Source organism: Trachypithecus francoisi, unplaced genomic scaffold, assembly GCF_009764315.1.
Source record: "Trachypithecus francoisi isolate TF-2019V2 unplaced genomic scaffold, Tfra_2.0 Lachesis_group1, whole genome shotgun sequence".
Taxonomy (NCBI): Eukaryota; Metazoa; Chordata; class Mammalia; order Primates; family Cercopithecidae; genus Trachypithecus; species Trachypithecus francoisi.
The window spans coordinates 21,554,286-21,566,268 of record NW_022681454.1 but is presented as its reverse complement, the minus strand read 5'-3'; the positions used below and the strand labels follow the sequence as shown (position 1 = coordinate 21,566,268).

At 39.1% G+C, this 11,983-nt stretch overlaps 1 long non-coding RNA gene across 1 annotated transcript; it reads left to right on the top strand.

Annotated features, from left to right (window-relative positions):
* Positions 1-2,230: 2,230 nt before the first annotated feature.
* Positions 2,231-3,966, top strand: LOC117085208. The gene is made up of 2 exons (XR_004437871.1): positions 2,231-2,320; positions 3,696-3,966. It is a non-coding gene; the product is annotated as an uncharacterized LOC117085208 (long non-coding RNA).
* Positions 3,967-11,983: the final 8,017 nt, after the last annotated feature.

Below are 11,983 nucleotides of genomic sequence, written 5' to 3'. Positions count from 1 at the left end.
GTTTTGATTCTTGTTGTTGAGTGTTGACTTTTATGTTGTTGAGTTTTCTTAAGGAGCACTGGCATTTTTTCTGGAAGGGAGTTAAATTACTTGCAGATTTCTTGATATGTTAGAGGCCTGTTTTAAAGGACATGTCTAGTATAGCCTTTACTGCAAGGCTAATTTACCCCTACTATTTAGAAATGATACCTCTCAAGTCTCTACTCTTGGTGGGGAATGTTGCAGGTGGGCAATGCGGCCTCTCCAACAATAGTTTGTTAGAACTCAGAAGCCTCTCATTCCTTTGTGAGCTCTGAGAATTGTCTCATTTATAGTTTCTAATTGTCCTTTCCCGACACTGTGAAATTTTACCCCGTGCAAGCACAGCTTAGCATTCAGTTATAGTTTGGAGCAGATCTCTATCAGATTCCTGGAGCTCTTTCCTTGCATGGTCCTCTCATCTCTGGTTCTTTCCTACAAATACCAACCACATGAGCGTCCCTGAATTCCAATCTTCCCTTCACAAACTTAGTGACTCTCCTATGCTCTGCTTGGGTTCTTTCTTCCAGCATGGATTGTAAAGTGCTAGCAGGAAGAAAGCCAGAGTGATTTTATTGTCCATTTTGATTATTTATCTTATCTTAGGGATCATAGTTCTTTGATGTATGTTCTCCGATTTCCAAAAACAGTTGTTTCACATATTTAGTCAATTTTTCTCGTTCTTTATGATGGGTGAACAAGTCTATCTTAGTTACTCCCTCACAACTGAGAGTAATGTCCTCCACTCCATTAGATTTTAAGATAACTTATAACATGGTTTCTTAATTCCCCCAGAGGTACCAAGGCATATAAAGCTGTTTGCTCAAATATATTTTCTTTTAATAAGATAGAAATTGTATCACTCTTACAAATTAAAGGAACTGATTGCAAAAGATCTGGAAAACTGATGGTTGAAATAGAGGCTTCAGTAGCTAATAAGAATGTTTCTCAGTTAGCAAAATAAAAGCATATAATTAAGCATCATTTGATCAGTCAAGGAAGCATTGTTGTTGAGGATCTATATAATTTCTTATTCTCTTCTGACTTTGGCAGAACATTTTTTCATTGTCCATACACGTTATAATAATGTCATTGATTTTTATCATTTTCTAAAGACTGAGTCTGATTATATTTTGAGGAACTATTAATTCTTGGCATACATGTCTCTTAAGAAAAGCTTTTTTCTGAATCAATTTGCCCAATTTAAAATGATATAAATTTCTTCTCTCTCCTCTCTTTAGCCCTAAAGAGTCTTGGGACATTAATCTGGAATTATTCATCCCTTTAGAGAAATCAAAGAAAGCTAGTTAAGCATTTGGTTTCTTTTCATTTTCATTATAGAAATTCCATTTTCACAGATTTTGACAATATTGGGTTCCTAATAAGTAGATACTTAAAACGCCAGAGTTATTGGATAAACAAAGAATAATCTTTAGAGGTGAAGGGTCCCATGTTACTACAGATGCTAATAAAACACAGAAACACAGAAATAAAAAGACTAATAAGTGTGCCAGATTCTATATTTCCTATCCTGCCCATCCCTGACACCTCAAGCTCCTCAGAAATTTCTTAATAAAATGACCATATTAAAACCCACTTTTTACACTGCTGCCACTATTATGTGCACAATCAACCAGAAACCATCAGAATCAGAACCAGAAACAAAAACAGAGTCAGAGTTAGCACTGGTCAATTGCTCAGTTACTTGATAGGTGGTGCAATACACAGAGGCTGTCTGAGATAATTGTAGATGTGGCTTTTGGAGTATAGAGTAAGCCCAAATAAGTTTCACAGGACACTCACATAATTTTAGAGAGAAGTATGCCAATACAAGCACTGCCAGCTTGAACCAAAAGGGACAGAAACAATGAAATGGAAAAAGACCTTTGGGATCCCAAGTTTCTATGATCAAGAGGAAGGCTGAGAAGCAGTCTGCTGTGAATGTGGGACATTTTTTATTGAAAAGAAAGAATGCTGCAGAGGGAGAAGATGAGCTCTGAGGGTGGGGCAGAGGCTAACCACTCCCAGGGAAAGGAACTGGGTCCTGATCATCACAAGGAATATTTCCTGATCCCTGATGACATGCACTTGGCTGGATTTCATGATTGATATAGACTAGTATATTAGGCCATTCTTGCATTTCTGTAAAGAAATACCTGAGACTATGTACTTTATAAAGAAAAGTGTTTTAATTAGCTCATGGTTCTGCAGGCTGTACAACAATCATGATGCTGGCATCTGCTTGGATTCTGGGGAGCCCTCGGGAAACTTACAGTCATGGCAGAAGGTGAAGGAGGAGGAGGTATGTAACATGGTCAGAGCAGATGCAGAAAAGGGGGATGGGGGAGGTGCTGCATACTTTTAAACAACCAAATCTCATGAGAATTAATTCACTAACAAGATTATGGCACCAAGGGATGGTGTTAAACCATTCATGAGAAACCAGCCCCATGTGATTCAATCACCTTCCACCAGGCCCCATCTCCAACACTGGGGATTACAATTTAACATGAGATCTGGTGGGGGCACAGATCCAAGCCATATCAACTGGTGACTGCTATTTGCCTCCTGCCTTTCTTCTCTTTGAATGGGAGTATCCATTGTGGTTAACTTGTTTTTGTCTCACCAGTGTATGTTTTCTGAAGGGAAATAGATAACTCATCTTTTCAGATCAAGAAGATCTGCTCTTGTTCATCTGTGGCTAAGTAGCCTCATCTGCTTGATACGAGAGATTATGGGCGTTGAGCCTGACATTATCACTGGACAAGATTTCTTGGGGCCCTGGAAGTGGGTCTGCGTATTTTCCATTTGGGATTATTTGAAGTGATTATGGCTAGGAGGTGGACAGTCACTGTTTGCCAAAATAGTCATGATATTTTAAGCCCTTCCCCTCAAAAGTTGGGGTCTGCTTCTCTACCTCTTGAATTTAAGAATAATCATGTGACATTCTTTTGCTAACTGTATCAATTAGCAAAATTGATACAAGCAGAGGTTTGAAAGTTATTTGTTCATGGAGTTTACCCTCTCTTGCTTCTCTTTGGAACCCTGGACCACTATGGAGAGAAGCATATGAAATATGAGATCGTGTGGATCAGAGGCAGCTGTCTCAGTGGGTGTCCTATCTTACTAACTAGACTGCCAACCTTGAGATCTATGAATGAGTCCGTTGTAGATCACCTAGCCCCAGCAATGCTGGCATAGAACAGAGAAAGTCCTCAGCAAACCCAGAGAACCACATAAAATAATAAGCTATTAAGTTTTGGGATTTTTCTATGCAGCAAAATTAACTAATACAAGTAACTATGAAGAAGAGTGAATATGGGGATATGGGTTCCTTGAACAACGAAGATGTGGGCAGAGGTATTACTCTGAGACATTTGGACCTTTTTTCTCCTTAGATGAACATGACACTGTGCTCATTGAAAACTTGGTTCAAGAAACAAGATGGCTCAATATTGGTAGATCTTACTTAAATCCAATAAATAACAAATGGTTAGCATAAGTTTTGTAAGAATCATGATGTATGTCCTGACAGTAAGACTTAAGAAATTAGCAAATACTTGCCTATTGTCTCAACTCTTTCTCCTTCCTGGGTAGAGAGTAACACTGAAAGAAACTAATTGGTGATTAGCTAGAGATTAGTGATTGCTAATTAGAGATTTCTAATTGTCTTCCAGTATCCATTCTCCTGTATGGTGTTGGGGGAGTATAGCTTCCTACCTACCGTGGACCACCTGTCAACTCTGGGCTGTAGCATGAGAGAATGGTGAACTTCTGTCATGTTTGAGCTATGGATTGGTTCTCTTTTTTAGCCACATAGCCTGTACTGTAAGTCAGTACCACTTGAGCAACAAGTAAAAGTCCATGTGAGTACACTGTTATTATTCAGCTTAGAACATTTCTTCCTTTTATTCTTGTGTTTTTGGCTAAATAAACTGGGAAATTATAGTAGATAGGTGTGTGCAGTCTCTTTGCTCAATTCTATAACCCATCTGGAGATGTGTAGAAAACTTGTAAAGGAATCCGTGATATGTAAACTTAGTTTGTGATTGTAATGTATATCATTTTTGATTCATGATTTCTCTCTAATTGGACTATGCTTGTAAATGTTTAGTTTATACGTGTTAATGGAATAGGGCCATGGCACAAGTAATCTAAATTCAATTTAGCCAATATTAATTAAATAGGTACGCAATTAGTACTCAAAATGTGCCAAAAATGACCCTACATGGGATGCAGAGTTATAAAATATGGTATTTTGTTGTTGTTGTTATTTGTTTGTTTGCTTGTTTTGAGACAGAGTCTCACTCTGTTGCCCCAGGCCGGAGTGCACGGAGTGCAGTGGCACAGCCTCGGCTCACTGCAAGCTCTGCCTCCTGGGTTCACGTCATTCTCCTGACTCAGCCTCCCGAGTAGCTGGGACTACAGGTGCCCATCACCATGCCTGGCTAATTTTTTATATTTTTAATAGAGACAGGGTTTCACCATGCTAGCCAGGATGGTCTCAATCTCCTGACCCCATGATTCGCCCACCTCAGCCTCCCAAAGTGCTGGGATTACAGGCATGAGCCACCGCGCCCAGCCTAAAATATGATTATTATCCTTAGGGAGTTAACATTTTGATGAGGGAGAAAGGAGATTATTAATTATAATTTCCCTAAATGGCAATTTCAATAAGAGTAGTATAAATGGTAATTAATTTAATTTTAGAGGAAAAGATGTGATGCTTTGAAGCAAATAAAAAATAATGCAAAGTTTACTTCTATATGGCTTTGGAATGCATCAAATTATTTTTCACAGGATCACACTGAAATTATTTCCTCCCCCGGGCACATTCAGGAGGCAGAAGGAGAGGGATAGAAACATGACCTTGAAGGCAGACGGCTGCTCTATGAAGTGTGAAAAATTGCCGTTAGATACTGTTGTAGTTTACAGAGTTAACTTTTTTTGTTTCAATTATAGTTTTCCTTACCAAAGATTTGCTATTCTAGTAATAGCGATAAGCCTTAATTAACCAGAAATTATATACAAAATAATTAGCCTAAAATAACAATGTTTTCTCTCCTATTTTATGAGAAAGAGAAAAATTATTCTTAATAGAATGATGCCTAGATTGGTGGAATCTTCACATTTCCTAAAATTCTTCAGTACTAGAAAAGCTTGTGCCAATACATTTCCACTATAGTTTCATGGTGGTGGTGCACAGGAATTTTTCATTTTTGGCTTCATCTCTAAACTCAAGTCATTACATTAAGTCAAATTTCATAAAATTTATAATAAAGAGAAATTTAAAATGTATATAATAGCAACTTAAGTTCTGAGCTATTGAACACTAAACTTATGCTGTTTAAAAAAAATTTGGATACAACTGTTTAGTCTATACATTCTTCTTTTTATTCTCTGAGATAATTCAGGTCAATAATTCCAATCAAGAAACGTTCACTGAGCTACTGCTAATATATAAGGCAATGTACTATGTAAGCCCAAGAGTTAAAGGCAGTTTCAAGCTAGTGAATAAGTGTGCATGCTATATGATGGACATGTCAAATCAAGTTTAAATCAGGCCTATGGGTCTGCCACAGAGAGAGTGATTCATTCCAAGTCGACAAGTGTTCAGTAATATATTCACCAGGGATGTGGCATTTAAATTGGCCTTGAATGGTATATTAGTTTCGTATGACTGCCATAACAAAGTACCACAAACTCGATGGCTTAAAGCAACAGAAATGTATTCTCTGATTTTTCTTGAAGCCAGGTGTCTGAAATTAAGATGTCATCAAGGCAATGCTCCCACTTAAAGGCTTGAGAAGAGGATCTTTCCTTGCCTCCTTCAACTTCTGGTTGCCCAAGGCATCCTTTGGCTGTGACAGTATCACCACAGTCTCCTTCTCCATCTTCCCATGGTTGTCTTCCCGCTGTGCAGCTGCATCTTCACTCAGTGTTCTCCTCCCTATGTCTCTGCTTTCTGTTTTCATAAGGACACCAGTCATATTGGATTGGGAACCACCCTAATCTATTATGACCTCATCTTATCTTGATTACATCTGCAAAGACCCTTTTACATTTCCAAACAGGGTCTTATCTTCAGGCAACAGGGATTAAGACTTTATTTTTTTGGAGGACATAATTCAAGCTATAATATTGTAAAGGATAATGCCCTTAGTTCATGGATACATTTCTCATTCCCTTCCTCTATCTTCTGTCTTTGCTGCCTGATTTCCCTAACAATTTGCACCATCTGGTCTGCTTTTGGTTAACCCCCATTTCAGGAAGCTCTTCATTAGTGTATCATTTAAGGTTGTCTGGACTGATGACCTAGACTTCATAGGCTCAGAGATGATTGGATTGTGAGCTCCTGGAGTATTAGGATCATGCCTTGTTCATCTTGTGATAATTAAAAGTATTTAACGTTTTGGAGTATCATTTTAATAATCTAAAAATGGACACAATGATAATGAAATGTACCTCATAAGGCTGTTGTGAGGATCAAAAGGCTTCATATATACAAAGAATGAACACATATTTAAGACCTTGATAAGTGTTAATCCTTTAGTAAGTGTCTGAGTGTCCCTGGTTAGTCAGTATTTGGTAAGAGTCTAAATAAATGAATGAATGCATGCCTTGATGTAAAACAGAGTTATCCAACAGTCAGAGGCTGGGAATTTTAGAGTTAGAACTTTCATGCAGTGGACTAATGGCAGGTGAAGTTTGCATAGGCAACATAGGCTCTAACATGGAATGAACTTGGATAAGAGTGACATATTCAAATGGATGAAAAGATTACAAGAAAGCAGCTGGCAACAACTCACTGTTATAATTATAACCTTTTGGCTGCAGTGACTTGCAACCTAGGGTGCTAAGACAAATTGTGAGTGAAACTGTCAAATAGCTGTGGACATTCTTCGAGGAATTCTGAGAAGTAGAAAAATTCAAGAAAAATCAGCGTCAGGTAAATTTATTATTTTTTTTTTTAAAGGAAAGTTCCATAAACTTTCTGTCTCACCCACCTTTACAAGATAAGGCAGAGACAAAGCCCAATAATTAACTAGAATTTGAATTTGGGCTTTTAAAAAAATATTATTATACTTTAGGTTCTGGGGTAATGTGCAGAATGTGCAGGTTTGTTACGTAGGTATACACACGCCATGGTGGTTTGCTGCATCCATCAATTAGTCATCTACATTAGGTATTTCTCCTAATGCTATCCTCCCCTAACCCCCCACCCCCCGAGAGGCCCCAGTGTGTGATGTTCCCCTCTCTGTGTCCATGTGTTGCCATTGTTCAGCTCCCACTTAAGAGTGAGAACATGCGGTGTTTGGTTTTCGGTTCCTGTGTTAGTTTGCTGAGAATGATGGTTTCCAGTTTCATCCATGCCTCTGCAAAGGACATGAACTCATTCTTTTTTATGGCTGCATAGTATTCCATGGTGTATATGTGCCACATTTTCTTTCTCCAGTCTGTCATTGATGGGCATTTGGGTTGGTTCCAAGTCTTTGCTATTGTGAATAGTGGCACAATAAACATATGTGTGCATGTCTTTATAATAGAATGATTTATAATCCTTTGGTTATATACCCAATAATGGTATTGCTGAGTCAAATGGTATTTCTAGTTCTAGATCCTTGAGTTATCGCCACACTGTCTTCCACAATGGTTGAACTAATTTACATTCCCACCAACAGTGTAAAAGCTTTCCTGTTTCTCCACATCTTCTCCAGCATCTGTCATTTCCTGACTTTTTAATGATCGCCATTCTAACTGATTAGGACATAGGCATGGGCAAAGACTTTATGCCTAAAACATAAAAAGCAATGGCAACAAAAGCCAAAATTGACAAGTGGGATCTAATTAAACTAAAGAGCTTCTTCACAACAAAAGAAACTATCATCAGAATGAACTGGCAACCTATAGAATGGGAGAATATTTTTGCAATCTATCCATCTGACAAAGGGCTAATATCCAGAATCTACAAAGAACTTAAACAAATTTACAAGAAAAAAAACAAAAAGCCCCATTAAAAAGTGGGTGAAGGATATGAACAGTCACTTCTCGAAAGAAGACATTTATGCAGCCAGCAAACATATGAAAAAAAGCTCATCATCAGTGGACTTTTTATTACTTACTGAGTGTGGGAGTTCTGTTAGCTGCTAAGTATGTCTATGCCAACTATGCATTCTGGCACTGGAGAAATACCACAGGATGAGTCTGGGGACCCGCTGGATCCACTGTAAGTGGAATCTGAGGTAAAACTCCATTAATTACCTGACGTCATTAAGCCCCTAATTTAATTGGAGGACTACAATGACATTTTGGGTCCCCTGGAATCAACATCAGCTCAGATCCAGTGTCCAGTAGTCCCTGAAAGTTCTGATCATTTTTCCCTTTCCCCAGTGCACAGTAACCCTGGTAAAAGGCCAGAGGTATCCTTGGAGAAGGATAGGAGAAAGATTAACAGTGTAAATTGTTGGTAACATAGTGCGGTCCTTCCTCAGGGGAAACTGGCCTCTCCTTCATCCAGGGTTTCTGGGTCTGTAAACTGGTTTAAGTCTGGAAATTAATTGAGGAGCCATGATTCTCTGTTTTTATAATTCAAATTAGTCTTTTGTCCACTCGATCTGGAAGTTTTCCACTTATATAAACTAAACAAGAATGTGGTAGGCTTCCTGTCATTTCATTTCTAGAAATACGGTGATTAGCCAATGCCAGAGCTCTACATGAGTCAGACCATTCTGTTTGCTGCTTTGCCTCTGCTGTCCATTATGGTAGCTGTGCCCACCTTGCCTTTCATGGTTGAGTGCTGCCACTTGGCCCCTGCCACCTCAGGATCCAACTATTCCCATTGCATTTAAATTTTGTAGTTGAGTGACTACAGTTCCCACTGTAAGGTCTGGCATACAGAAAAAAGCAATCACAGAGCTCTTCAAGGATGCAGGTTCTTCCCTCACAAATCTATTTTGCAAAGTATTAATGAAGAGTATATCTTCTGGACCCTTCCAGTTGGGATGAGTAGATCTAAAGTGACTAACCTACTCCAGCATTTCAATCTCCCTAAGCCTTTAGATCCCTTCCTCTACATTAAACCAAGGGAGATCAGATATTTCCAGCTCACTCATAGTGGGCCATCTTTTGATCCATGTTTCAGCTAATCAAGCAAATCAACAATTAGAATCTTTTGTAACTCCCTGAGCTGCAACATTAAATGCAGAATCCCTGTTTAGTAGGACCATATCAATAAATTCAACCTGATCTAACTTTACCTCTTTCCACCATTATCGTAACCCTTAATATCCATTCCCATTCCTGTTCTCCAGATTTCTGCTTATATAAGTTAGAAAACTCAAGCAGTTATTTTGACATGTAGCACACTGTCTCGTGGGTCACGCTCTGAACATTACCTCTAGGGGTCTGCCAGGACTTTAGTCTAGTTATAGGTCTAGAGGCAAACAGGGGTGTTGGGGAGTGTGTCTTGAGGAGAATCAACATTGTCTTGCCTGGCAACTGCCTCAGCAGAGGCCATCATTGTTGTGTCAGGTAGTGAAGGGTTAATCTCAGACAAAAGTGGAAAGGCTGGGTTGGGGAGGGGTGGAGAGGTGGTGTGCGTGGGGAGGCTATTTCCCAGGCAAAAAAGACTCCTCAGAATTTAGGAGGTCAGTGCTTCTGGCCTCATCAGAGTCCTCCCACATGTCCCCACTCCAAGTTGCAGAGTCCCATTCTTTTTCAATCAATATCCTCATCTTAACAGTAGACACCTGGCAAAGCTGTGAATGCATCTTTTATTGCAGGTCAGCCATTCACATAATAAGAGCTTGTGTCTGATTTTCCACAATTTCAGCTCTTCCCCTACAGGAGATAAGACTCTCACTCAGGGAAATATTAAAAGATTTGAGGCTCAGTATGTGCTTCTGGAGCTGAGAGACAGAATCCCTGAGTTAAATGTTTCCTTTCATCACTTTGTCTAGTGAACTTAGGAGCAACCAACCAACCAACTTCATTATATTCCTTGGTTCCCACATGTGGTCAAAGATATTATATATAGAGTCACTAAACTCCTTGCCTGTCATGAGTGGTGAATCAGAAGTATCAAATGCATTTATTTTGCTTAACTGTCTAAACAATTCATGCCAAAGACTCTCATGTTCTCCATACTAGTAGAAGTAGAGTTCTTATCATTTTGGGGTCTAGTCATATTAAGCAATTAACTCCAGAAACCCCCAAAGCAACTAAAGAACTTCATCCTTAAAATTTTGTTCCTCTAGAACCACTCCCGATACCAAAATCTGTATTGGTCAGGGTTCTCTAGAGGGACAGGACTAATAACGTGTATATAGGACTAATACACTCCTCTCTCTCTCTCTCTCTCTCTCTCTCTCTATATATATATAATATATATATATATATATATATATATATTCCTATATATATATTCCTATATATATAGGAATTTATTGAGAAGTATTGACTCATACGGTCACAAGGTGAAGTCCCACAATAGGCCATCTGCAAGCTGAAGAGCAGGGAAGCCCGTCCAATTCCCAAAACCTCAAAAGTAGGAAAACTGACAGTGCAGCCTTCAGTCTGTGGCCAAAGGCTCAAGAACCCTTGGCAAACCACTGGTGTAAGTCCAAGAGTCCAAAAGCCGAAGAACTTGAAGTGTGATGTTTGAGGGCAGGAAACATCCCGCAAAGGAGAAAGATGGAGGTCAGAAGACTCAGCCAGTCTAGTCCTTCCATGTTCCTCTGCCTGCTTTTATCCTAGCCATGCTGGCAGCTGTTTAGATGGTGCCCACCCGGATTAAGGGTGGATCTGCCTCTCCCAATCCACTGACTCAAATGTTAATCTTCTTTGGCAACATTCTCACAGACACACCCAGATACAGTACCTTGCATCCTTCAGTCCAATCAAGTTGACAGTCACTATTAACCATCAAACCTAGAGAGAATAGAAGAATAAGCTAGTGTCCACCTTCCAGGTGCTTGTTCCACACACCAAAAAGGATGACACAGAAACAAATGGGAGTAATGACGACAACATGAGTTGTGGGATACCTCATTTACTTGGCTAAGGAGCCAAATTTAGACCCCAGTCAAGCAGTTTTATTTTCCAAGCTCTCTTCTGGGTTTAGGGTGGAGCAGAAAGGCCTAGAATTCCTCAGAATGCAGGAGGCTATGAGAAGCTCATGACATCCTTTCAGAAAGGTCAGTGGAAGATGGCCTCATGACAGCTCCTGAGAACCTCCCATTCTCTCTGTCCCAGGAACGTGTTCTGCCAAGACTCAGATAAGCTGTGCTTCAAGCTTTGTTTATACGGATATGTGCAAGGTAGCCAGGGCACCAGGCCAGAGCTGTTCCCCTAGGCAAATCAGAAAACTTGGATGCATCTACAGAAAAATCTTAAACAGATTATTAATAAGAAATGAGATGATTTGTGAACATAGAGAGAATGAGCTGAAGATGTAGATGCTAACAAGGTAAAATGTAATGTAAATAAATAAATAATCATGACCTTTGCTACAGGAAACTGACCTTCCAAAATGTAGGTGGGAATGAGAACTGGCTCAGCAGAAATCTCCAAAGGGAAAGACTCAAGAGTCAAGAAGACCAGGGGATTTATTTGAAAGCTTTTTCTGAATTTACTGTTAAGTGAATGCTAAAAGACTGAATGAGCTATTAGATTCAATTATTAGGATGTTTATTTCCAACTCAGAGAAGTTATAGGCTTTGCCTAATCCATGCACATAAGCATACCACATCACTTTAAGGACACATAGCTTAGGCTGGGGGCACTGAAACCATGTAAAAGGAGATAAAGTAAGAGTTTTCTAGTCTAGAGAAGAATGTTAATGGATTATTATCATTATTAGTATTAAGTAAGGCTGTACTATGTGCTAGATACTGTATTACATGCTTTACATAAATTATAATACTAAACCTTTACAATAACCATACTGAGTAATTACCATTATTAT